Source organism: Babylonia areolata, chromosome 18 (genome assembly GCF_041734735.1).
Source record: "Babylonia areolata isolate BAREFJ2019XMU chromosome 18, ASM4173473v1, whole genome shotgun sequence".
NCBI lineage: Eukaryota > Metazoa > Mollusca > Gastropoda > Neogastropoda > Buccinidae > Babylonia > Babylonia areolata.
In genome coordinates this window covers 39,625,083-39,652,821 of record NC_134893.1, presented here as the reverse complement: position 1 = coordinate 39,652,821, position 27,739 = coordinate 39,625,083, and the positions used below count along the sequence as shown (strand labels likewise).

The 27,739-nt window shown below is 45.4% G+C and overlaps 1 protein-coding gene across 4 annotated transcripts in view; it reads right to left on the bottom strand.

Annotated features, from left to right (window-relative positions):
• The window catches only part of LOC143292763 (uncharacterized), a 52,040-nt gene that overhangs the window by 19,355 nt on the left and 4,946 nt on the right, over window positions 1-27,739 (bottom strand). Inside the window, exon 3 of one of the 4 annotated variants that reach the window (XM_076603311.1) lies at window positions 24,870-24,931. The exons of 1 other annotated variant lie outside the window; for it this stretch is intronic. The gene's annotated coding sequence lies outside the window, so the exon portion shown is untranslated. Of the gene's footprint in view, window positions 1-2,322; window positions 2,571-7,266; window positions 7,321-24,869; window positions 24,932-27,739 lie in introns of those variants that run through there. 2 more of the 4 variants (XM_076603313.1, XM_076603312.1) reach the window with 2 other exon arrangements.

The following is a 27,739-nucleotide window of genomic DNA, read 5'->3' as shown; positions in this document are numbered from 1 at the left end:
TCAATAGACTCTTCTCCCACTGGCTCTAAATGTCGCATTGTACAGAAAGTAAACACGAGTTAAGACGTCAAGACAAAACACACACAAACAAATTAACACGACAAAAAAACAAAACAACCCCCCCCCCCCCCGACACACACACATACAAACACGGAAAAACACACACACTGTCGCAATCCCACTTTTACGGACAAGCTAAGCACCAAGCACTAAGCACTACTCATGAAACATGGGAGGGGACCCGCACGTGTGCACGCATACACACTACTGTTGATAGAGACCCACTTTGTGATTTTCTGACAACCTGAAGCACAACTCCAATCATAAGTAAAGAAGAAGAAGAAAATGTTGCGCAACAAGTAATCAAACAAGCAGCTAGTTCTGAAATCAGTTCCACCCGGCTTACCAGCAAAATAACAATGTACAGAAAGGCTCTTGGACACCAGTGAAAGCACTTTACCCCTTCCTCCCCTTTCCATGCTACACTATTACAACGCTTGCCGTTTCTGTGTTGCCGGCTGAGAGTGGTCTGGTTGGAGGGACCAGTGAGGGAGAGGTAGGACGACGATAAAGAAAAAAAGCTATGTCAGCGGGGAGGAAGGAGGAGGATGAGGGAAAGACTAGGGGTCGGGGGTAGGGTGTGGGGTGGAGGATTGGAGGTGATGACCTTTGCTGCGGGGAGACCTCCGAGCAAGCTGAGGTCAGCTTTCCGCTCCAGTGACAGCAGCAGTCAAGAGAGTATTACAGATACAACAGGTCCGCAGAGGAGGCGAAAGAAAGTACGAATGTCCTCTTCTCTAATTCAGAGAGAGAGAGAGAGAGAGAGAGAGAGAGAGAGAGAGAGAGAGTGTGTGTGTGTGTGTGTGTGTGCACGCGCGCGTTCGCGCGCGCGCCAGCACGCACCAGCTACGTGTGCGGTCTGTGACGCGGTCACCTCTTTACATCTACCTACCTACCTGCCTACCACCTACGCTTAACGCCCACCACCAACACAACACTCATCTCACTCACTAGAGCGTGACGCAGTGATCGCCTTGAAGTACACACACTCAGGGCGGGCGGGGAGCGAAGGGGGCGGGGTGAAGCCCCAGAGTCCCACTTTTATTTCTTACCGAGAGCTAAACACCTCTTAATGTGTGCCTGGGCCTGCCAAAAAATCCCCAACCACCGCCCCCACGCATCCACAACGCCCTCCTCTTAGTGACAATTGAAGCAGTACCGCCTGAGAAGGTGAGTACACTGAAGTGGGGTGGGTGGGGGAGGGGGGGGGAAGGTAATAAGAAAAAACAACAGACTGAGTTCCACTTCACTGCCTTTCCTAACAACTTTCAGCTGGTGTATGTTTACTGGTGTGGTTTCAGACAGACGCGCCCGTGTGTGTGTGTGACAGACTCTCTCTGTCTTTCACATGCGCACACAAACACAGGAAAACATCTCTCTTATATACAGGCTCACACAAACACAGACCAACAGACAGACATACAAACAGAAAATGCCAGCTGTGCTAAAAGAGGTGTTTTCCACACACATTCATTCATTTTCTGGCCATCATCAACGACAACCCCAAGGCATTCTTAAATACGATCATTCTCGTCTGCATTTTTCCGTTGTTGACATCTCAAAAATAAACAAGCATAACAACCACAAATAAATGACGAATAAAACTTAAATGCCGCTGATTCCACCGATCTACAAGGACTTCTAATGAAATGACTCATTAAATGACACAACCAGCAAACAAAGAAACAAACAACAAAAAAGTTGCACACAAGTGCGCACAATAATATTCTCACGTGACTGATACTGACAGGAGACAGAGAAAAGACACCAGACACAGCGACAAATACATACTGTGAAAACACAACTTCATTAAAAACCAAAATAAATGACAATAACAAAAGCAAAACTTAAACTGACCATACTCACAAGAACTGCTGTCAAGAAGAAGAAGAAGAAAAAAAAGAGGAAATGTAAAACCACAAAAATACGACACACCGGCACCAACACCTAGCCACCGCTTATCTCACAATGTCTGTACACAGTGGGAACGGCAATGAATATATCACTCATCCACCCACACACACTTGTGGGATGGCATTGAACACACACACACACACACACACACACGGATAGAAGAACGCAGGCACAGAAGATGAAGGCACGCATTTAACTAAGTGAAAAGATTGAAGTTAATACACACACACACTTGCACGTACGCACACACACACACACACACACATACAGAGCAAGCCGCAGAAGAAGAAGCAGAAACAAACAAACTAAAAAAACAACAACAAAATCTCCCCAGAACTTTGCACTGACAAGTGGGTGTGTGATGTGAGACGGCAGTGCTAGTAGCAGCAGCGGCAGCAGTGGTTTGAAGGAGCAGGAAAGCGTCTTTCTTTCTTTCCCACGTTCAACACATCAAAGCGACTGGCATGGCCAAGTGAAGAGACACAACAAAACGGTAGTTGTTGCTTTGCAGCTCGCACAACTCGTGACTGTGGAGCGTTCGGCACCGACAACATACCAGGAACGACTGACTGCTCTCCAGTGGACTCCCCGACAGATAGGCGAGCGGAGGAGTGGGCGTTGATAGAGCGCGAGCGGGAAATAAAAACGCGACAAAAAAACGTGACCTGCGCGGGTCAACAGCTGTAGCGTGACCTACTTGCCTACTTCTCTCCCACACCCCCCTGCTACAGACGTCATTCCATACCTTTTCCACACCACCTCCTCCACCCACTTTTCCCACACTTCGCGTCCACCCCGCCCCACCCACCCCATCCACACACACACGCAAACAGTAGAGAGCTGCAACTTGTAGGAATGTCTGTCTGCAAAGCCAGCCTGCCTGCCTGCGAAGCGGAAAGGCACCGCAGCTTGACGACGCACACGCAGGGCGCGCGAACCCCCACCCCCTTCCACACATACATACACACACACACACGCACGCGCGCGCGCGCGCACGTACGCATCCGCAGCAGGCCAAGGCCCCAATAATACCCCACCCTCCTTTCACACACATCACACAGCCAGCAAGCAGCAGCAGCAGCAGCCGCCACACAACCATGAATACAGTCAAGCAGGTAAGACAGGCACCCATTCCGCTCTCTCTCTGTCTTGAAGTATGCGGCCCGCCACGCAAGGTCTTCTAGTGCTGGCTTTACCAGTACTCAAAAGCTCCAGGCGTGCTTCAAAGCTAGCTAGTATCAGCCCATCAGCACACACTAAAAACAAAACCATTCACACAGAAAAGTTATGGAACACCAGCAATGCCATCTATCTCATCATCATCGCAACATTCAATCAACCAAATAATACAATACCGCGGTGCCAGATGAGATGCCAGACATTCCGCTCGATGCATTTCTCATAAACAGATATGAAAGGAAAAAAAAAAGAAAAAGAAAAAAGAAAGGAAACATTCGACACAAAACGACAAACGAATTGAATATAAAAAAAGAAAGAAAGAAAAAAAGGGCACGTTTGCGAACAGACTGAATAACTGGCAGCAAATTAATGCGGTCCCAACTTCCCAACTTTGTGTTTACAATGTAACCTTTAGCGTCAGAATTACAGCAAGAACCTCGAGGACTTCTTAGATGAGCTCTCAGAAGAAAAACAAAACCAACCAACACTGAGATGATCGATTCAAAAGGCAGACAGGAAGAAATGGGACATGATAGAAGAACAGAAAGAGAGCATACAAGAGGGTTGTTTGAGAAACCGACGAAAGGAACATGGGACAGAGCAGTCAACTGCACACACACACACACACATACATAGAGACACGCACACCCTAAAACTGCCTGTCTGTCTGTTTCTGTCTCTCTCAAGCACTGACCGACAGACACACTTGACGGACACATGACGCTTTACGTCAAAGAAATCGGTGAGCTCTGGCACGATCAGGTAACTGACCCCTGGGCAACCCCGTACCCCCCTGCCCCCCGCCCCCTCCTCCTCCTCTCTCTCTCTGTGCACTTTACGTTTCTCTGTTCCTGACTTGACTGAACACTGTCGCTGACATACTCTGTGGGGGAGGGAGGGGAGAGAGAGAGAGAGAGAGAGAGAGAGAACTGGATGAAAAAAAAGAGAGATGGAGAGAGAAAGGTTTTTCTTTCTTATACACATATATCTTGAAATCTTCGATAAATCAGGCTTTGTAAAGAGTCCCCCCGCCGCCATCCATACTCCCCGCCCCCACTCTTCCTGAAAGAAACAAAAAACGAACCAAACCAAACCAATCAATCAGCATTCGAAATCCACAAAAAAGGGAAACAACCAGTGAGCAAGAGGGGAGAGAGAGAGAGAGAGAGAGAGAGAGAGAGAGAGAGATGATCACCGGCCCTTCTGATTTCCATCACTAAACTGCAGGGTTCACAGAACGTTTAGGACGACTGGGGGTACCTGTGGTGAAATGATGCTGAAATTTCGGCAAACAGCGGAGTCTGCAGTCAATGTAATGAGCATCATTGATAAACAGAGACGCTTTCTTGCAGGTGCACTTCCATTTTTTTTAACAATGACAAACCACAGCTGTTGTTCATAAACCACACTGAGTGACTGTAAATTTTTGGCTGAAACATCTATTTTTCAAATGTATTTTTCAAGCTGTTCATGGTGGACTTGTGGCCAAAACAGCAGTTAATGTATTCAATGAGTTGACAAATTCAGACCATATGCCGTCTGCATAATTGAAATGTCTTGATTTTTTTTTTTGATTATTAAAACAACAACAAAAGCCTTATGAAGTGGTTCTTAACCTTTTGTATAGTCTGTATAACATGCCACGAACAGCATCCTCCATTACTGACCTACAACAACCGCCGGAGAAAAACAAACAACTAGCAAGAGAAGACCGAATGCATGCGTCTGAAACGTAATGACATTATTATCACCAGTGCTACACGCTCCGCACTCTTTCTTCTCCACCTCATAAAGAACATTTCACCGGATTATAAAGGACATTTTACCGGACTGGAACATGAAAAGCCTGGAGAATCAGCCTCGACCAGGATGACAATAATAGCCTGTATACTGTGTGTGTGTGTGTGTGTGTGTGTGTGTGTGTGTGTGTGTGTGTGTGTGTGTTTGTGTGTGTGTGTGTGTGAGAGAGAGAGAGAGATAGAGATAGAGAGAGAGAGAGAGAGATCCCAGTGGAGAGATGGCCTTGAGGTAACAAGTCCGCCTAGGAAGCGAGAGAATCTGAGCACACTGGTTCCGATCCAGGCACAGTCGCCAGTATTTTCTCCCCCTCCACTAGACCTTGAGTGGTGGTCTGGACGCTAGTCATTCGGATGAGACGATAAACCGAGGTCCCGTGTGCAGCATGCACTTAGCGCACGTAAAAGAACCCACTGCAACAAAAGGGTTGTCCCTGGCAAAATTCTGAAGAAAAATCCATTTCAATAGGAAAACAAATAAACTGCAGGCAGGGGGAAAAACAAAAAAGGGTGACGCTGCCTGTGTAGCGACGCGCTCTCCCTGTGGAGAGCAGCCCGAATTTCACTGAGAAATCTGTTGGGACAAGAAAGAGTAATACCATACAATACAAATACAATACAAGACTGTATGACGCACACGACGTTATTTATCTGTGTTGATTGTAGCCAGGCCAAACACACAGGGCAATATCGGGGCATAAAACTAAATATTGATTCCGTTGGGAGAAGAAAAAAGAAGAAGGCACAAGTAGATTCACAATCATGTGCATAATTTACGACATGCCTCATAGTACACAAAATTATATGCAATAGCAGGCACACAAAACCAAAGAAACTTCCAACGGTCACCTCACACTTACCTGGCGCTGATAAAAAAAATAAAAAAAAGATAAGAGAGATAGATAAATAAAACATGGTAAGAGTGTCCAATTATCAAAAAAACAACAACAAACAAACAAACAAAAAAAAGTTCATTAACGCGAACTACAGTATGGAAGAGATGATAGACAAGTAGAAAAAGCCAGAAACAAAAGAGAGCGAAATAAAGAAGAGGAAAATTCTAGCACATCGTTTCCAGAAAGTGGGGACACTACTCATACTGAAATAACCCCAAGAATCCCAAACGGGAGTGGGGAACATGACGAGCATCATGTGCTCGTTCATATGAATGCCCCCAGTGACACACATACGAGGCTGTACATGCATGAAGCCGAGCGAGTAGGTTTTGTTGGTGCTGAAGCCACCCCCAGTTCAATGCACAAATATGACTACGCCCCCTTTCTTGATTCTTTGTATCCTGGGGCAATTATCCACCTACTTCTTAATTATGGTGGAGCATTGATCGACTTATGTTGTTAAACAACACGGTTTTCCACTGACGCCCACAAGGTGAGAAAGAGAGAGAGAGAGAGACAAGAGAGAATCAGTACTCCTTAATATATGGAGGATTACTGAGGATAACTGGATCTAAAAACTCTCAGCAACCACAATCGTGTTGTACCGTTTACATGATTATTAACATGATTTTTCATCACTATTCTGGCACAAGCGCTCGTGCATGCACGCACGCGCGCACGCACACACACACACGCACGCAAGTATACGTGGAAACACATTTACAAACATACACACCATCTTTGAGAAGAAAACAATCATACACACGAACAGCGTGGGACTACACAGGAGGAGGTGATTGTAAAACAACAAAACAAAACAACGAAAACAAGCATCACTGACACAAAAATTCCCAATTAGTTCCGTCCACTCCACAGTCACACATACGCCCCACCCTCTCAGATAATAGGTATCCACAGACAAGAAGCATACAACCATCCAACAAAGACGGGGTGAGGGTGGGAGGTAGGATGAAGGAGAGGGAGGAGGCGTGAAGCAGAGGTGTGGAGGTGTATGTGGGGAGGGGGGGAGGGCAAAGGGTGGGGTGGTCGGGGTGTCGGTTCAGGTCTGGCACCCAACCCCCACCACACCAAAACCACATCATTAATGCTAAACACGTCATGTGGGTTGCGCCCAAGGGACTGGAACTGCCCGACCTCGGGATACAAGTATAGGACGTGGCCCGAACCGTTTTTACTCGGCAGGTTCCTCCCTAGACAGGGTGGGAGCAAAAAGGGATGGAGCTATTTTTAACTGCAACCTCCCCCCCAACCCCCACCCCGTTACCCTAGCTCCCCGCCCTAAGGGAAGTCCGGCCAGTGGTCTGTGTTATCTCAAAGCACTAACGGTATGACGTGGTGAGTCTCCACCACCACTCTGCTGGCTGAATATCCCACACAAACTGAAAAAGTAAAACACCAACCTCGTGGTCCTGTACAATCCGGGACTGTTCGTCAGGTCAGACAAACACGTCCTCTGGTCAAGGCCCTCCCCCCTGGCCACACACACACACATACACACACAGCCCCTCTCTCGGATCAGGAAAACGGGATTAATAATATCATCTGCCGTTCATGGGCCCGTCTGTCTTGTCTTGTCATCCCCCTCCCTACCCCCCCTCACCCCCCACAAAGACGTGGTGTGTGTGTGTGTGTGTGTGTGTGTGTGTGTGTGTGTGTGTGTGTGTGTGTGTGTGTGTGTGTGTTTTATTCCGAACAGCCCCAGGTGCTGTCATCAACTTGTTTATGAATACGAAACAGAAATAACGAGTTCGTGCGTCGTGCAGGTGACATACCAGGGAATCTTGACATGATCGGAGACGAAATAAAGGTGATGAAGAGGGGAAGGAGGGAGGAAGGGAAACAAAAACGGTAAGAGGGAGAGTGAGGGGTGGGAGAGCGAGATGGAAGGCAAGAAAGAGTGGGAGAGAAAACGCAACACAACAAAGGTCCGTCATAATTATGTCCTATGATTGGAAGCTAGCGGATGCCGTTCTTAAAATTTTTTTAATAGGATAAATAAATAAATTAATTCATAAATACAAATAACAAATCAATCAATTATTACGTTAACTTCACGAGCTACATCCCCTCCACTGTGGCCAAGACCGCGAAACATAACACAGCAGGGAGCTGGCCATTTGAAGCAGCGAGTTGGGCCGTGTCAGTCCAGCCATGACACCTGGCACAACCTGTCACATTCATGCCGGGTGTCAAACTGTCAACACCTATGACGCCTATTAACAAGATAATAAAAAAAACAGGACACTCTACTCTCCCAACTCTACCAACGACACTCGCAACTGATCCTAACACCTAACCATGGTCCTAAAAGTCCGTGCACCTAGCCCGTGTCCGCCAGTAACATCAACGCCATTCGCACAAGATGACTGCCATACCAGTAACAGTATCGGTTGGTTATGATGAGCGAACTAGTCTGACTAGCCTGCCTGTCACAACTCCACCACAGTGCTATGAATGAGGACAGGATCTGCCCATTGTGTTGTATTCTGAACGAATAACATGCATATGGAGCGGTGACCTAGTAATGCGCCTGACCAGGAAGCGAGTGTCGGTAGGTTCGAATCCCTCATAGGAACTGGGATTTTTTCCCCCCTTGTGAGGGCCACTTTGAAAAACAAAAACAAACCAACCCCAAAACAACTACTAAAACACAAAAATACTTTATGAGCAAGAATCACACACACACACACACACACACACACAAAGGAAAAAAGGCCTTGACAGCTGCAATAAAAATACGACTCGAATACGAATGTACCCGCCTTTTCCGTTTTTCTTCCAACAAACCATGAAAATGTACCCAATAGATGCAATAATTTAGGACGCTCGTTAGTTTTGTGACTGAATCCGCATCGAAACTGAGTTAATAACATACAAAAATAAGAGTCGGAATCCACTGAAAATGGGTCACAACATATACCAATGATAATATCGTTTCTTTCATGCACAAGAACTGCTGGTTAAATAGATTCCTAAATATAGGATGCTAAAATAACACTTTACACACACACACAAAAGTTTTATCTTCTAATCAGACAGGTTTCGTCCTCTTTTTTTTTAATTAATTTTTTTTTAATCAGTCTCGTTATCTTTTAAAAAGGCTTCAACCGTCATGAAATCCGTACAGAGAAAAGAGGAGGAGACCCCAACGCAGTGTTGTTCTTCGTGTCTTTAAATCATAGAACAAAAGCAAACTCACTGACCCAACAGTCTTCAAAGCTGACAAGACATTTTCGCGTTTCACTGGTGGTCACTTCCTGAAAGTACGGGGATTTAGCTCAGTTCAATGGCATACGATCCTGACCAACACACACACACACACAAACCCAGCGCCACGAGGGCATGTTCATTCAAAGCCTTCTCCCTGGTAACCGACGCCTGAAGTCACCTTTTTACGCGTCGTTTTCTTGGGGAGGTGCTGGGTGAATCCGATAATGCTGGCCATCCCCTGTCTGCTTTGAACGTCGAGTTCAAAGAGTCAGGTTCACCATGAAGACACCACCCCAATTCCCTTCTCCACCAACACACTCACAGAGAGAGAGAGACAACAAAGTGAGACGAGAAACAGCTTCGAGCTATGCGTGCGCACCATTCAGCCACCACGCACGTGCCGGACTCAGATAGTACAGCTCTATAGCTCCCTGTATAAAAAGAAAACGGCTTTCGAAAAACAAAGTAAAAACTACGTCTCACACACACACACACACACAGAGGAGGGAGAGGAGGAGGAGCGGCGAAAGAAACCAAATAAAAACAAAACAAACTGTATTGCAAAGTCACAATCTCTCCAAAGCCAGCATAAAATCTATTAAAAAACAGAACAAAATAAAAATAAACAAAAACAAAACAAACGTATGTGCATTATTGAGATACAATCTCTGCAAAACCAGCAGACAATGTACTGCATTTTAAAAATTCTAATTAGAAAAGATAGAAAGAAAGAACAGACAGGAATGACGGTAGGGAAGAACACACACACACACACAACTTTTCAAGAGAGGGAAATGGAATAAGCGCATTAGGCTTCTTTTCATCCTGGCCTCTAGAAAAAAAAAGAGAGAAACATTTTGACGAGAGAGTGCGTGAGAGAGAGAGAGAGAGAGAGAGAGAGAGAGAGAGAGAGAGGGGGGGGGGGGGGAGTGCCAAAAGCTATCAGACGACACACACACACACAAAACACACACGAAAGTGTCCATACAATCTGGAAACACACACCACTTCGCCGTGCCTTCGAGAAACCATCACCACAACTCAAAACCAACTGGTGCAGCACAAACTCCGCCCAGGACACATCACATCACATCACCTGCCCAACATAGCGTATCAACCACACAAACAACAGTCAACGACAGGTCCCCCACGTACCAGTGCATTACGTACCATTCCAACGTGACAAAAATGTCAAAGAATCGGTTGTTGTTTTTGTTTTGTTTTGTCTTGAACCATTCGTCGTTATTATTGGCGTTCTGATGTTTGTTTATGTTTCGTTTGTTTTTTGTTTCTTATCTCACTTGACATCCACGCATAAACACCAATCTCTCACAGCACCCCCACATGGCAGGGTCCTCTGGAACCAGTTCAAGACACAGCTAAGTCTCCAGGTGGTGGAAGAACAACGTCTCCTTGACTGTCTCTCGCTGCCAGGCAAATGCCACAGGGGACCCCTTGTCCCACGCCACCTCCTCACACACACACACCTCCTCACACACACATTTATATATCTACAACACCCACAATGAAAGCTAATCATTACGCAGTGACAGTACGATACAATACCTTATTCCAACTGTGCCAACCTTTTTCCACCCCTACCCCACCCCAACCTGCGACCTCCCTGTCAACCCCCCCGCCCACTCCTCCATTAATCATCACGCGGCCACATCATCCCAGCTCATCGCAGTCCCCCCCCCCACCCCCCTTAAACCCACCCCCCCCTTTCCCCCACGTACTCTTTCCTTTCCTGCTGCACTTACCTCCATCACCACACCCCCACTTCACTATCCCCCATCCCCCCTACCCCCACCCATCACATTGTAAATTATGAGAGAGAGAGAGAGAGAGAGAGAGAGAGAGAGAGAGAGAGAAGCCACAGGCAAAACAAGGAAAAACCATGCAAAGTCGATGATGGCAAGTTTGCTGGTGCTTGATGACAACATGACGTTGTAGTGCACAGTGCAGTCAGTCTTTCTCCCAGCCGACAGACTTGTGACGGGCTGCTAACGAGCTCACCCAGTCACTCCAACACACACACACACACACACACACCCTGCACCTCGAGCTCCCACCAGACAAAGGCAGCGGCTTATTGACGTCCCCCACTCCCCTATCAATACACACACCTTTCATTACGCAACCCACCCGTTCTGCGCGCTGGCGGAAAAAAAAAAGAAAAAAGAAAAAAAGAAAAGAAAAAAAAAAAATCCACCCAGTGAAGAGGAGGAAGAAAAAGACGGCATCGAGGGAAAAAAAGAGAAAAGAACAGGTGATGGCAAAGAGGCAACGACCGACACTTAAAGAAATATAACTGAATGTAAAGGAAGGGTGCGGCATTTGATACTTTGGATCATGCCATCCTCATGGGGAGACCCCAGTATCCTTTCGGTTTGATGGTACTGCCCATGGCTGGTCCAGGTCCTACCTGACTGGCCGTGGACAGCCTGTCATTGTCCATGGTGTTGTGTCTTCTCCCCGTCCACTTGTTTATGGAGTACCCCAGGTTTCAGTGTTGGTCCCGTGCCTTTTCCTTTGTACGTTCAGCCCCTCTCAGAGATTCTTGTGCTTGTGACTTCGACAAGTACGCTGATGACACTGAGCTGTCCGAAAGTTCATGTCCAACGGAATTTCCTGATGCTTTATTTTATATTCAAAATTGTATTGATCACGAGCTGGCTTGAATGAGCAGCAACGAATTGAAATAACACAGACAAGGCTGAGATCATTCCACGCCACACCTTAGTTTAGTGGACAGCTAGTTCGCCGACATTGGGGGTGACAGAGTTTGCTTCAAACCTTTTGTCGAGCACCTTGGTGTACATCTAGATCAAGAATTGTCTATGCCGCAACACATTAGCTCCACCTGCCGTGCAGCTTTTCTCGAAATTCAGAAAAATGCTAGCATTCGTACGTATTTTTCAAAGACTGCCACCAATAGACTTGTCTCCTCCACTGTTACCAAGCTTACAATGTATAGTCTATCAACCAATCCACGTATCATGCACGTATAATATTGGATGTTCAGAAAATGCTATCAAGTTAGAAGTAATTCTGCTGTCAACTGTTGTATTGGTAGATTGTGTTAAAACTTAATTGCACACACAAACAACAACAACAAAAAACGCGGTCTTGGAACGGAATCTGACCTGTTGCAATCCCGAGTACTGTGGGTTCTAAACTGTTACATGTGTTCGAAATTGTCATGCGCGTTTTAAGTTGTTAAACCGTTGCTGTTTGCTGAACAAGTTTTAACACGAACAGTTCAACAATTTAGAACGCACATAACAATTTAGAATACACAATACCCTTGATTGTAACAGGTCCGAGTCGGTTTCAAGACAGCGGTTTTTTGTTTGTTTGTCCCCCCCACCCCCCTCACGCAGAGTTCAGTTCTTGAACTCCTGCATTCAGACTATATAAAGGAGTGCCATGGATGCCCCATAAGCAAATGTGAATAGGTTCGTAGATGAGGTCTTGCAGACCCATAATTATATACAACATAACCATTGTCTAATCTCGAGCGAGTTGTGTAGTGATGGAGAAGAGTTCTACCATAGCCTGTCCAATCCGTGTCAACTATGTAGCCATGAATATCTCAAAGGTTTTCAGACAGGAAGCTTTTCTGTACATCTTTATAATATTTAACACTTAGCGTGTTTATGCAATTCACTAGTACTAGTCATCTTGGTCTTTATGCTGAAGGAAACAAACAAAACAAACTAACAAAAATAAATTTACAGACTGTCTACCCAACAAACTCCCAACTCGATCGGCGAGTAAGTGTTCAGTCAAGAGACTTAATGAGTTAAATCGAAAAGAGATGTAAACAAGAAACCTTGCTGATGCATTGGTGACAGAACTTCCCGACCACTTCAACCCCAATCCGTGTCCAACCGGTCGGCTGAGCAACCCCTTACAGTTAGCTCGTGCAGACAGGGAGACCAACGTCACGTCATCTGGTGAAGGCAACACGAACGGGACAGGTTCGATCAGCGCGGTTGAGTAATTCGACCCCTTCCGGGCCAGCATACCACCTCCTTGATGTAACCTCCCAACCCCTAAAGTCCCCATCCCCTCCCTTCACAGCCACATCAATGATCACGTGAAAGGATGCCGTCCTTGATGGCTCTCTTCCACCGACTTCTCACCATCCCCTCTTACACACAAACCCACACACGCGCGCGCGCGCACGTACACACACACACATAAAGTTCGCAATCCAAAACTATGTCTTGTGGAAGATCCTGCATGTGCTCACAACTTATTGCTTTTATTTGTTCATTGCGTTAAGTTTAAGTGTCAAAAATTCCTCTGATGGGTTTTACGACGATTAAATGAGTTCCGAGTTCTGGGTTCACACACACACACTGACTGACTGAAACCATTTATTGTCAGATTAACTGTTTGTTGTACTGACATTTTCGCAACAATTTGAATAAAATATTAACTGAGCAACACAAGGAAATTCTGATTTGAGGAAGGTATGATTAAAAAACAAAACAAAACAAAAAAACCAAACATATTTAACAAATCAAGGTACCAAATTTCATTAATATCATTATCTCCAAAAAATATTCTAACGCACACACATACATACGTTTCTCCCCCACCCTCTCTCTACATACATCCATGCATGCACACAAACGCCCATTATAATTCCCCTACCTCATTCTCCTGCCCACTCACTCACACACACACTCTCACTCTTTCTCATTAAATTAAGGTTTCGTAATGTAATCAAGACGACATATTACATGTTAGAGTCGAACAGTTCCACTAATTAGAATAATGGGAACTTTGCTCTACAAGTAAATCTGACGCTATCACCCAAAACGAAACACTACTTTGGATTAAATAAAACAGAGGGGAACCTCTGCGGCAGAAGGGGGATGAAACAAATTAGAAAAACCGACCAAATGGATGGCTTTTAATTAGGTCAACTGCGGTTTTTGTCAGAGACCAACCATTTTCTTTGCTAGGGTGAAAAACGCTGGACATGTCTAATGGAAGATTAAAGGGTGTAATCATATCATGAAGGGGTTTGAAATGTAAATGTGTATCTGGACATTCGAGCAAAAAATGTGGGATGTCAAGGGTCTTACCACAAATACACAGTGGTGACGGTTTCAAAAATCTGCATAACCATGCATTAGTTCTTAGCCTGTGTGTCAAGTTTCTTGTGGAAATTGATCCTGGGGGGTTAGTGCCTTTTCTTGCTGGAGGAGAGAGATCCCACCAGAGCTTTTTTGAGTTTTCTAAGAACTGTTTCTGTCTGAAATTCCAGATACATGTTGAAAGAATAGTACAGGCTTCAGAAACAGAAATAGGAATATTGTGATTGATTGAAACTGAAATGTTCGATGCCGCTTCCTCGGCACAAAAATCGGCCATTTCGTTGCCACGAAGATTAGAATGTCCAGGACCCCCCCCCCCCCCCCTCCACACACACACAACACACATGGTGGTGGCGTGAAAGGAAGTCAGGGTCGGGGAGGGGGAACAACCCCGACATCAGCCTTATACTGCTTGGGGCCGACCCCGCCCGGAGGACAGGAAATGGGAAGGTGGCGAGGAAGGGTGGCACTCAAAGCTGGGAGCAAGCGCTGCCCGAGACAATACACAGTGTGAACTTCCCCTGCCTGCAGTGTCCGGCGTGGTCATCGCGTTGTGTGTGCCTCATCATTGCTACGTCATTACCTCTCCCACAACCTCCTCCTCGGCCTTCCCAATGACCAACACGGAACAAAATGATCAGCTCTTTAGAGACACCCTCACGCCGTCCTTGCCTGTGTTGAGCTTAACATCCCATTGCGTTTTCTTCGATTTTACTTCCCTTCACTCTAAAGATAGTAGACGAAGAAGGAAAAAAAGGGGGGGGGGAAAAAAAAAAAGAGTAGGGGGGAGGGTGGGGGGGGGGGGGGGGGGGGGGGGGGGCGGGGGAGGGAGAGGAGTCCGGGGGATTGGCAGAGAGAATGGAGGTGGGGAGAAGGAAGAAATTAAGTGGCAGGAGGTGGAAGTGTGAATAAGATGCATTTAAACCTGCGCATTGTGTGTGTGTGTGTGTGTGTGTGTGTGTGTGCTGTACAAGCATGGATATCATTACTAAGCGCAGCTGCCATTTATGCGAACTCAAAACTGATTAACGTAGGAAAAACAACAACAACAAAAACCCAACCTTTTTTCCCTCCTCCTCCTGTCCTCTGTTTAACCATTTACTGTTTGTGGGTGTAAATGTGGGTGGGAAACAGGAGAATGGCAAGGAAGAAGCGACAAATATCAGGTCAAATGTCGCTGCTATTTACGGAGAACACCTAAAAAGAACGTCTAACAAAATCGAAATATCTGGCCACGCTGGAAACCGGATAACGGCACTTTTGCAACTCCACAAGGACGAACGGAAGGGGTGGGGGGTGGGGGAAGAAATGTTCAAGCTGTGTTTCTTCCACCCCTTCCCCATACCTCGTGCGACACAAGGACACACATAACAGTGACACTGGAAAAAATATCACGCAAAAAGGATAGGCGTGAAAGACGATTCTTAGGGATACTACAAATTCAAACCCCAAATTTCACATTATTTGTACTGCTGCCCCCAAGCCGACAGCAACGGACTGAAAGGACGTCGACTAATCTTAGACGTCAGTGACATCTCTCCAACGAAAAGACTGATTTCTTTTTTTTAGACAAACGTTACTGACATCATTCCAATGGGGGAAAACTGACGGACTGACATACGTTACTGACATCTCTCAAATAAAAAGACTTGAAATACACACAAACTTTTCTGAAGCTTTCCGATGAATTGACTTGAACCAGTGATAGACGTCACCGACATCGCCAATAAAAGCCCTGAATTAGTGACAGAAACCAGGGACATATGACTCTGCTGTAGACATTCATGCATAATACACACAGCCGGGTATCACCAATTCATTTTATCCTTCTCATGTTCCGAAGAACAAGAACAAAATACAGACGAGAGAGAAAGAGAGAAAGAGAAAGACACACACACACACAGAGTGAGGCTAACACTTTTGCCCTGTTCTCTCTTCAACAGCCCCATCCTCCGGACTCCTCCTCCAAAACCTTTCCCTCCTATCCCCACTCACCATCAATCCTCGAAACTCAAAAAGCACACCCGCCCCCAGTTCTCGACAATATCATCATCATACGACTATATTTGGAATCTCAAAGCTTTGCGGAGGATGAAGCGACGGAGTCTTCGGAGATAAGAGAAGAAGGTAGTGCTCAAAAGTGCTTTGCTCCCTGCTTGGAAGGTGCAGTGATGGTGTCTTAAAAAACGAGAAAAGAAAAACGGGATGACCGTCAGAAGGTCGTAACAATGGGTGACGCGCTTTTTTTTTTTTTTTTTAATTTCTGGACGGTGGGTCTAAATTCGGCCCCCAAGCCAACCTGAAAATAGTAACAGGCACGCGCGGCGCGCGCGAGTACAGATGAAATGTAAAACAAAAACTGCTCTTCTTCAACAACCCTCTCAGCAGTTTAAAAATAAATCCTGACCTGACCAGCAATCTGCCCCCCCCCCTCCCCATCCAACACACACACACACAGTGAGATCGTGTGGTTATTTTTGTCACCCCTCCCCAAAAAACAACAAAACAACAACATAAACGCTGCAATAAAGTACAGCATCTTAAGATGTCACGATATCCCGAAATTTAAATGAGGGGGGGAGGGAGGGAGGGAGAGAGAGAGAGAGAGAGAGAGAGAGAGAGAGAGAGAGAGAGAGAGAGAGAGAGAGAGAGACAGACAGACAGACAGACACAGACAGACAGAGGAGAGATAAACCTCAGCGTCGTTTCTTCTTTTTCTTTCTTCAATGCTGATCGAACAAACACTCACCAAATGGCCAAAAAATTTTCCGAAATTATTTTTTTCTTTTCCCTTTTTCTTTCCCTTCTTCCCCCCCCCCCCCCCCCCCCCCTTAGACCCTCCCGCAAGGCCTTAGCTCAGTGTAATATCTCAACGTAACCGGACAAAACACAGCAGCTAAGTCACGGGAAAAAAACAAACCCGTCATACTGTCCAATTTGTTCCATTCATATGTATGTATGTATGTATGTACGTACGTACGTACGTATGTATATATATATATCTGTATGTATGTATATATGTATGTATGTGTGTGTGTGCGCGCACGCGTGTGCGTGCGTGCGCGCGCGTGTGTGTGTGTGAACAAATATATATGCATGCATGCATATAATTTAATTATGTATGTATAAAGTATGTACGCGTGCGCGGGTTAAAATGGCACAGAGAGAGAGAGAGAGAGAGAGAGAGAGAGAGAGAGAGAGAGAGTTCGATTCATTTTCTATCGGATCAGAGCGAGAGAGACAGAGACAGAACACACCCACGCGGTGAAATCCCACGCAAGTGGTGCCGGATTGGTAATCTGGCTATATGAAGGGTGGGTAAAAAAAAAAAAAAGCAAAAAAAAAGCAACGAACCGACAGTTTTTTCCGTTCTTGCTGCACCCCCTCCCTCCCCCCTCTCCCTGTTTCCCCACCCCCACCCCTCCAGTCATTTCATCTTGCACTCTTAGTTTAACCTTTAGATTAGGAAGAGTCGTAAGGGTGTGGGTGGTGTTGGTATTAGGGGGCGGTAGTGTGAACGAGACAAAAAGAGGAAAGCTGATTTGATGACAAGCGGAACAGATCCGAGGTGAGAGAGAGCAGGGGGGAGTGGGAGTGGGGAGGGGGGAGTGGCAGTGAGGCTGGAGGGCGGGGGGTCGGGATGGCTACTGGGGGTGATGTCAATGCTTATCTTCCTGGTTAGCGTTCTGTGGGATAAGAGATGACGGATGGAATAAGGAAAAGGGACCCCGATAGTGTGTGTGTGTGTGAGTGCGTTTATGTATGTGTATGTGAGTCAAAGGGAGAGGAAGGAGGGTAGGAGAAAAAGAGAGACAAGAAAGAGACTAGGAGCGAGAGCGAGAGAAAGGCAAAGAGGCAGAGACAGAGAGAGAAAGCCAAAAGATCACTTTCTGAGACCATTAAGGCTCACGAAACTCATAAAGAGGAATGCGTCATATCTTTATAAAAAGAAGAAAAAAAAAAGAAAAGAAAAAAAAAAAGACGTGGGTGGGAAAGAAACTATATAAAAGACAACAACAATAACAAAAAGAAAAAGAAAAGAAAAAGGAATGAATACATAATGGAAATAAGACAAAAGTAAGATCAAACAAAACAGTGACAACATAAAAGAACCATAAAAACAAACAAAACCTGCCCCCCCCCCCCCCCTTCCACACAACAAAAAAATCCCAAAACGAACCTTGGTCCCAAGGCAAGTAAGAAATGCTTGAACCAATCCCACTCAATCCTCGCGTATCCTAAATCTTTCAACGCATCATCCCCCCCCCCCCCCCCCCCCCCCCCCCCCAAAAAAAAATCATGCCGCAACAGGCATCACCAGCATGCCATGACAACCACGTTCCACGCAAAAATAGCTCAGTAAAACAAGCCAATCCATCCAGCAAGCCAGGTAAAGCTGCGCGCGCGAACACGTGGGAAGAACACCTACCTACAAGCTAATTTCAAGAGGACCGATTTTATTTCCTTACGGGGGAAGGCGTGGAGGGGGAGTATGGCGATTCAATACCCCCACGCCTATGTAAAAATTCAGGAGGTGCACGAACTGGCATGTCACACACACACACACACACACACATACACGCGCACGCACATATTCACTCACTCACACAGATACAAGGCTGAGAGAGAAGGGACAGGAGAAAGGAACACACACACACACACACACATTAGATGGAGATAGAAGACTGGGGAGGGAAATAAAAAGACAGCAAGCGGGAAAGTTGGGGACAGAAAAGGGGAGGGGGGAAGGGGGGGGGAGTGAAAATGACAAATAGACAGCGATACAGAGAAAAGAAGAGAGAGAGAGAGAGAGAGAGAGAGAGAGAGAGAGAGAGAGAGAGAGAGAGAGAAAGGCACACACACACACACAGATGCACACACACACACACACACACAGTGGAGAGAGGTAACGCGTCTGCCAAGGAAGCGAGAGAATCTGAGCGCGCTGGTTCGAATCACGGCTCAGCCGCCGATATCTTCTCCCCCTCCACTAGACCTTGAACGGTGGTCTGGACGCTAGTCATTCAGATGAGACGATAAACCGAGGTCCCGTGTGCAGCACGCACTTAGCGCACGTAAAAGAACCCACGGCAACAAAAGGGTTGTTTCTGGCAAAACTCTGTAGAAAAATTCACTTCGATAGGAAAAAACAAACAAAAAAACAAACGGGTGGCGCTGTAGTGTAGCGACGCGTTCTCCCTGTGGAGAGCAGCCCGAATTTCACACAGAGAAATATGTTGTGATTAAAAAAAAAGAGAAATACAAATACAGATGCGCACACACACAGAGGCAAACATATATACACACACGCGCGCGCCAGCGCGCGCACGCACACACATGCACACACAAAGAGCAACGCCTGACCTTTCGCAAGTTACAGATACCTACAAGCGACACTCCAAATGTCAACCGACTCGATCCGGTATGCCAATCAATCCGATTCAATTTCAGCGTGGAGAAAAACATCAGTGATAACAACTGGCAAAACGCTGCCTTCCACGGGCGTTATGACGGCGGTGGCAACAAAGAGGACGCGAAGGAGGGAGGGAGTGAGGAATAGCGGGAAGCAGAGGACGAAGGGGGCAGGGGAGAGGGGGGAGGAGGAGATGGGGGTGGGACAGAGGGATGGGGGAGAGCATAGCAAAGAGAAGAGGAAAAATGACATATACACATACAGAGCGAGAGAGAGAGAGAGAGCGCTGAGGGAAGGTGGAGCGAAAGAGGGATAGGAGTGACAGAGAGACAAAGAGTGACAGAGAGAGAACGAACGAACGAACGAAGTTTTTTTTTTTTTTTTTTTAATTGAGGGAAGTGGAATAAGCATACATGTGCTTTTTTTCATCCAGCACTCAGGGAAAATGGAAAATGAAAATGAATCCAAACATCCACAAAGTAACAAAGAGATGTAGAAAAAAGGACATGACATTCACATTTAAACATGCACATAATCCTGATACAAACATCATGTTATGAAGGAAAAATGTCGATCCTCCCCCCACCCCCTCCAAAAAACAAAAGAAACAAACAACCGCCCCTCCCCCCCAAAGTACTTTGTTGTATTCAAGTTTAAGCTTTAGGGGAAGACTATCTAAATGTCTGCATTCGTCAGCAGTCAGTAATGAAGATTTCAGAAGGATTAATTTAAGAGCTCGTCTATGCAGACTTCGTCAAGGTTTCAGTATATTATCGCTAGCTGAATCCCAGAGTGTTGACGCATAGTTTATATGTGATTCAATATAAGCAAAAAAGAATAATTTTCGACAATGAAATCAAGAAAGTGTTTAATTCTGGAAAGCTGATAAATCTTTTTGGATAGAGTTTTGCATAATGACATAATATGACTGGACCAAGATAAGTTGTTATCAATGGTGACTCCAAGAATTTTATGATTATCAACTTCTTCTATTGGTTGACCATTTATGGAAAGGGGTGGAAGGTTGTGTGAAAGTTTTGGCGTTTCTGTCTGGTGGTGAGTATGAGACATTTCATTTTTTTGGGATGCAGTGTGATTTGTATGTATTGTTGTATCGTCTGCAAACATCTCACATAATGCATTAATAAACAGAGGTAAATCATATATATATAAACAGAAAATAACATTGGACCAAGAATTGAACCTTGAGGAACTCCATAATAGATAGACTGTAAAGAGGATTGAGATTCATTAATAGATACAATTTGTCTTCTGTCTGATAGAAATGAAGATATGAGTTCAGGTGTATTTCCAGAAAAAGCCATATAATGTTAGTTTTTTCAAAAGAAGAGTGCAGTCTATCACATCGAATGCCTTCATAAAATCGACCATGAGAACACCAGTAATTTCATTATTGTTTATATTTGTGTGTGTGTGTGTGTGTGTGTGTGTGTGTGTGTGTGTGTGTGTGTGAGAGAGAGAGAGAGACACACACACACACACACACACAGACAGACAGAGACAGGGAGAGTACTCAAAACATTATTTTTTTAAATTGACAAAAGTAACATTTTGGCAAGGGGGACAATAATACGAACAGACAAAAATATGGGCTATATATAGAGAAATTATCATATTCTTCAGAAAAAAAGGAAAAGAACAAGAAAATGAAAACAAGCCTCAGCTTTGAAGGTTAACACCGATGTATACACTAATATCAACCTTTCTGAAGGACAGCCTGGTTGCAGGCAATGCAACTGTAGCGTTACATAAGGAAAAACAGTAAATGAACACATACAGATACGCTCACAAGCACATTCACTTTGCACTGTTCACACCCACACGAGCAGAAATACTTGCTATTCAGTGCTTATCAATAAAGCCTTACACAAGGCAAATAAAGATCGCGCGGCATAATTCGACCACCCATTTTAATCAGAAGATACACATAATTCATGCAAGTTATGAAACGGACATCAAGGTCGTGGTAATTATATCTGGTAACTATACGGCTTCTGAAAAGAATTGATTGCTTTTGCCGACAATCCTAAGAAAGGGTGATAAACCTGGCTATCGATCTTTTTTCTCGTCTTATCCTCAGTCCAAAGGGGGTACGGGGGTGAGGGGCGGCACATCGGAAAGACGTGGGTTTTAAGACCATTCTTAAAATAACCTGCTGTGTACATGAATAGTCGCTGATAAACATACAACAAAGGGTCTATAAATAATTCGCTGCGTGTGTGTGTGTGTGTGTGTGTGTGTGTGTGTGTGTGTGTGTGTGTGTGTGGTGTGTGTGTGTGTGTGTGTGTGTGAGAGAGAGAGAGAGAGAGAGAGAGAGAGAGAGAGAGAGAGAGAGAGAGAGGGGAGGGGGGGTAGGGGTGGGGGGCGAGAGAGAAATAGGTTGCCAAAGTTTCTGTTCGAGATCATTACAGGTGATAAAATCTGCAAAGTCTCTGAGGGTGCTCTTAACCTTTACCTGGTTTACTTCCATTCCTTCCTTAAACATTCTTAACACTATGCAGGCAAATCAACACAATACAGAGAGCAGTATCCCGCACACATGAAACACACACACACACACACACTACCACCACCACCAAAAAAAAAAAAAAAAAAAAAAAAAAAAAAGTTATTTCATGTCCAATACATGCGCAGCAGAATGCAAATCCAACTCCAGAGCAGGTCAACAACAGACCATCCTTTCGCCGGGTACGCTGCAGAAGTTAACCCACTGTCATTTCCGTTACCCATGACGATTAAACATGAACAAAGAGGTGTGGGGGTTGGGGGCTTGGGGGGGGGGGGGGGGGGGGGCGGTAACTGGTCTTTCAGGTGACATCGACCACGTTGTGTTCATCTGCTCATGTCTTCTCCCCCGTTTTCGGCCATGAACAAAACGGCAGTGCGAAAACTGACCAGAAAGCGAACGTGCAAAGCTTCCGGAAAGACATACAGAACCTTTCCTGGATTTCATCAGTATATGGGCTGGGAGGTACCGTCGTTCTTAGTGTTCCTGGTCTGACCGACGCTCAATTGCGTACAGCAGAGAAATGGCCATACTGACCTGTATAACACAGACACACAGACAGGGATGACCCGCGCTGTCGAATTTTATTTTTTTTCCTGTCAGCTTCTTTCTCGCCGTTGCCGCGGTGTATCAGACGTCTGAACACACCGTCATTGAAATATGAAAAATAAAGTAATCTGAAAATAAACACTGAGGAGACGCTTGTACGATGATTCATATAATAATGTGTACAATGGGAGGTTCGGGACTTGATACACCAAATCCTTGTATTTCCTTTTCCTTCTACTTCTTTCCAAGAGTGAGGTTTGGAGAAATGCAAGCCATACTGCACGTCTGTATAACTGTTAACTGTCGCACATCCGTTGGCACTTTAAGATATTGTTATTCAAACGCACGATTTCATACTTTAATGCTAAAATAAATAAAATAAGCATGCTTCCGGTAAAAGGGTTATTTCAAATAGTCTGCCCTTAATAACACACACACACAAACGGGTTGGGTTTTTCAATTGTACAAATATAAATATATCGAACAATCAGTGGTGTTGAAAGAAACAAAGAGAAAGAGACAGAGCGTAACTGAAAGCCCACGAACCATGGCGGCTCTGGAAACGCCCAAAACGACACCACCACCATAACCACGAAACAAACGCACGCCAAGGCAAGCAAGAAGTCGGCCAAGGAACAACCAGACTAAGACGGGCATGAACAAAAAAGTGCAGTGTTTGTACGTGTTAAGGGTAGGTGGAGAAGGGGGAGTGTGCGTATGTACGCGCACACGCACGCTCCAATGCACAAGCGAATGACTGACGGGAATTAAAATGCGGTTCCATTCGTCATCACACGTTTACTAATCCCGCAAACATACTGACACTGAATGCGCATGCACTCAGACACCGCCGCCCGCTCTTCAAAGCAAGTAAAGACGTCATCACTCTGTGTGGAGAGGGACTCCACCCCACCCCCATCCAACCCCACCACCACTACCCCTTTTTACTCTCCTCCCCCCCTCCCCGCCCCGCCCCTACCCCACTTCACCCCCACCCGACTTGGCAAACAGTGGCACAAGCCAACAACCTGGTAAGAGGATAAAGAAGGGAGGGGTGGAGGGGGGAGGAAAGAAGGGAGGTGTAAAGAGAGATCCACAAACACAACCCCCTTCTCCCCTGGCTGAATTGAAAGAGAGATCGAGGGAAGGGGGAGAGGGTAGGAAGGACGCCAAAGTGGGTCAGTATGTCAGTGTGACAGCCGTACTATACCTGTCCCGACTCGCTCAACCGCTGATCATCAGCGCGAACGGGACAACTTGTCAATAAAACGGCTCTGACGTCAATTCCGGGTCAGTCGACACACACGCACACCCTCTTCTCCCCCTTCCTCCCAAAACCCCGACGGGCTTGCAACCCCCCCCCCCCCCCCCCCCGCTCCTGTCCTTGACTGGAGCTGTCATTGAAGATCCCCCCTTCCCTACCTCCGCGACCATCACCACCACTTCCCAACTGACTGCAGGTCAGACTGGGTCTCTCTCAGTGATCGATTCGCCCCCCCCCCCCCCCCCCCAATTTTTATTCAGCTCATCAAGTTCATCAGGAGGCAGGCCTGTGATTGGCGAGACCGTATCTTTATGCATTAAGATATATCTAATTAAAGAGAAAAAAAATGACAATCACTTGTGACATACACGGATGTCACTCCTCTTTTTGCCACACATTTGAGATCACTGCTGACCCTCTGTGTGTGTGTTTGTGTGTGTGTGTGTGTGTGCATGTGTGTGTGAAAAATCGATGCCTGACCTACACAAAAGGCAAACGTGCAAGTGAGGCCTTGACAGAGAACAGAGCAACACACACACACGTATTTGGACAATATATCTATTTATACATCATACAGTTAGAGGACATGTGTGCAGCGAAACCTCTTCCATCACTGTAAAAATGACAACACACACACACACGCGCGCGCGCGCACACAGTCTTCATTTACAGCTCTGCATGAATATCAGCCTGAAAAGCTTCCTTGTTCTCACATATATCCTACTAACATATGGTTCTGCCATGGACACATGTTCTTTTACCGGCCTGTTTATTCTTAAAAAAAACAAAACAAACAAAGCTGCTAGCCACACAGCCAAACATCATGCTGTGCCAAATCAATTACATTTTTCTAGCTCATTTGCTACTGTAGGTGTGACCACACACACACACTCGCACTCACACACACAGGGCAAACGTCTGACCTTGACCTCACAAGGAAACGTAACAGCTGTGGACGGAGACCTGTCGCCATTATATTTCCCCCCTGCAAGAACAAACCACCTCCGTTGTTCATTCTGTGTAACATTTGGGAAGCCGCACTGATGGTTGGCATGTACTGATCCTCCGCCCCCTCCCTCACACACATTGCATGCTCAACCCTATCCCACCCCTATCTAGCTGCTCCCATTACCTTTCTGAACCTACTCAAGGACAACTCCCATCATCAGATTTCATTTAATGTGTAAACATATGGTGACCGAAGGAAAGGCTCGGTACGGATGGGCATTGTACTTTTCCAAGTAACAAGGTCAAAGCGAACTACCACATTGAAATGTCTGTGGTGATTTTCTCAAGGACTTTGATGAAGTCGGCAATCATATCAACGTCACACATTCTGAAGATGTGGAGAAACAGATTTCCTGGGGTTGTTTACTTTGTGGACTTTCTTCAGATCTGCCCAGTCTTGTGGACTTTCTTCAGATCTGCCCAGTCCTTGAACCGAGGGTTCAGACTACAATCTTGCACAGGATTTTCAGTTTCACAATTAAGTTGGATGTAACAGTGCAGTGCTACTTTCAGTCTACAATGTGCATATCACAGCTGGTCCATGTCCATTTTCTGCATTTTTATCATGGACAAGGATACAGTGATGGACATTCATGTGGGTGTGGGACTACACAGTTTCAGTTTCAGTTTCACTTTCTCAAGGAGGCGTCACTGCGTTCGGACAAATCCATACACGCTACACCACATCTGTTGAGCAGATGCCTGACCAGCAGCATAACCCAACGCGCTTAGTCAGGCCTTGAGTGCATGCTTACATATTTGTGTACCTATGAAAGTGGATTTCATTTTACGTAATTTCGCCAGAGGACAACATTCTCGTTGCCATGGGTTCTTTTTCAGTGCGCCAAGTGCGTGCTGCACACGGGACCTCGGTTTATCGTCTCATCCGAAAGACTAGACGCTCAGTTTGATTTTCCAGTCAAACTTAGGAGAAAGGGCGAGAGCGGGATTCGAACCCACACCCTCACGGACTCTCTGTATTGGCAGCTGAGCGTCTTAACCATTCTGCCACCTTCCTCCTACACAACAAGACTGGACTCTCCTGTCATACAGCCTATGACAGAGGTTGACCTTGTGGGACAGGGTGATGGGTGGGTGGGTGGATGTGTGTGAAGGAGACAGTGCTGGAAACTGTCATTGAGCTTTCTGAACTTATAGTTTCACAGCTGCCTATTATAGCTTGGATTGCTGTACCCCTTCAAGAGTGTGTATGATTTCTTGGATCTGTTTGGACTGACTCTGATGTGAAACTGAAACTGCTCAAACAGAAATAATAGAGATAACTGACCATTTCACTGTGACCTTGATTCAAGGTAATGAAACCAAGGAAAACATTTTAGTGTTTGTATCCAATACTTGAATGATTATATATATATATACATATATATATATATATGAAAAAATGAAAAGATTTCTCATGCAGTGACACAGTAGTTGACCATTACCACCTCCCAGGTTGACAAACTAGTTACTGACAGAACTAGCCATCGACCGCTGTGCCCTGTGCACTCTTACCCCATTCTGTGTTGCATTGTGTGTATACAGGTTGCAGGGGGCTGTGCAGAAGTATGTGTGATGCGCTGTGGGCAAGGCTGGCCAGTGGATCACCATGGTGAAGAGGGTAGGAGCAAAGGAAACTGGATCAATGCAATGTACTGCTGATTTCATTCAAAGAGCTTGCTGCACTTCATGCTTTCCTTCACTCAGAGAGCATGGAAAAGTGGACATTATGTACTACTTACTGGCCTTGATTGCTTCCTCAAAGAAAATATCCGGTTTGTGGCTACAGATATATCTTTCTGCATATATCTGATGCTATCTGATGATGGATGAATATGGGTACAGGTCTGATCTAGGAATATAAACAGCTATGTGTAAGCCCTCAGTATATCAGAACACAGTTCATCTCAAAGAAATTAACAGTAAATCACTTTCTAAGAGAGAGAGAGAGAGAGAGAGAGAGAGAGACAGACAGACAGACAGACAGACAAAACCACAAGCAACACGATCTGAAAGGTTTTGCTGCAGTTTATATGTTGATGTGCACCCTGGGCTATTTCACTTTCACAAAAAATAAAGGGGCTGGTCAACTATCATGCACTTACACTGTCCATTCCCAACACAATGGACAAAGAAATGACATCACTATTCAGAATCAGCACTTTGAACAATATGTTCTACTTTCCATCCAAAAAGGTCAGCCATGATGTGACCCTGTACAGTCAACAGGGTCACAAGCAAAGAAAATTATTTACAACAAAAAGAAGTATGTGTGATAACCAATTAAACTGTGTATTACATGACTCCCACATAAGAAATAAAAGTGTGTATTTTCTCTTTCAACCATGTAGGATCTTAGAAGTGCACACACTGTGAATGCCCTCTGAACCTTATCAAGAACATTCACTTTCATGTGATGATAGTGTGCTTGAATACAGTAAAAGCATTACAAGTTAAACTCTGGCACTGACCAAGGCTATTTTTCAATATCAATATAGCATCAGATCAGTTCAGTCTGACCTGGAATCCCTGTAGCTCTCACTGTCTCAGATGCATCTTGTATGGGAAAATGAACCTGTGTCACTGTCAGATACCAGAACTAAGAATTCATCGTATGCAGTCAATGAGTTCCTTGACACTTGTTCATGAATTGTCATGATTACAATTGTGATAAATGTCATCTGTCATAAAAATAACAATGCCAATACTAGATATCAACAGCTGTTTTGCCTTTTTTGGTAAAAAAAAAAAAAAGCCTTTAATTTGAGATTTGTAAGTCAATTTT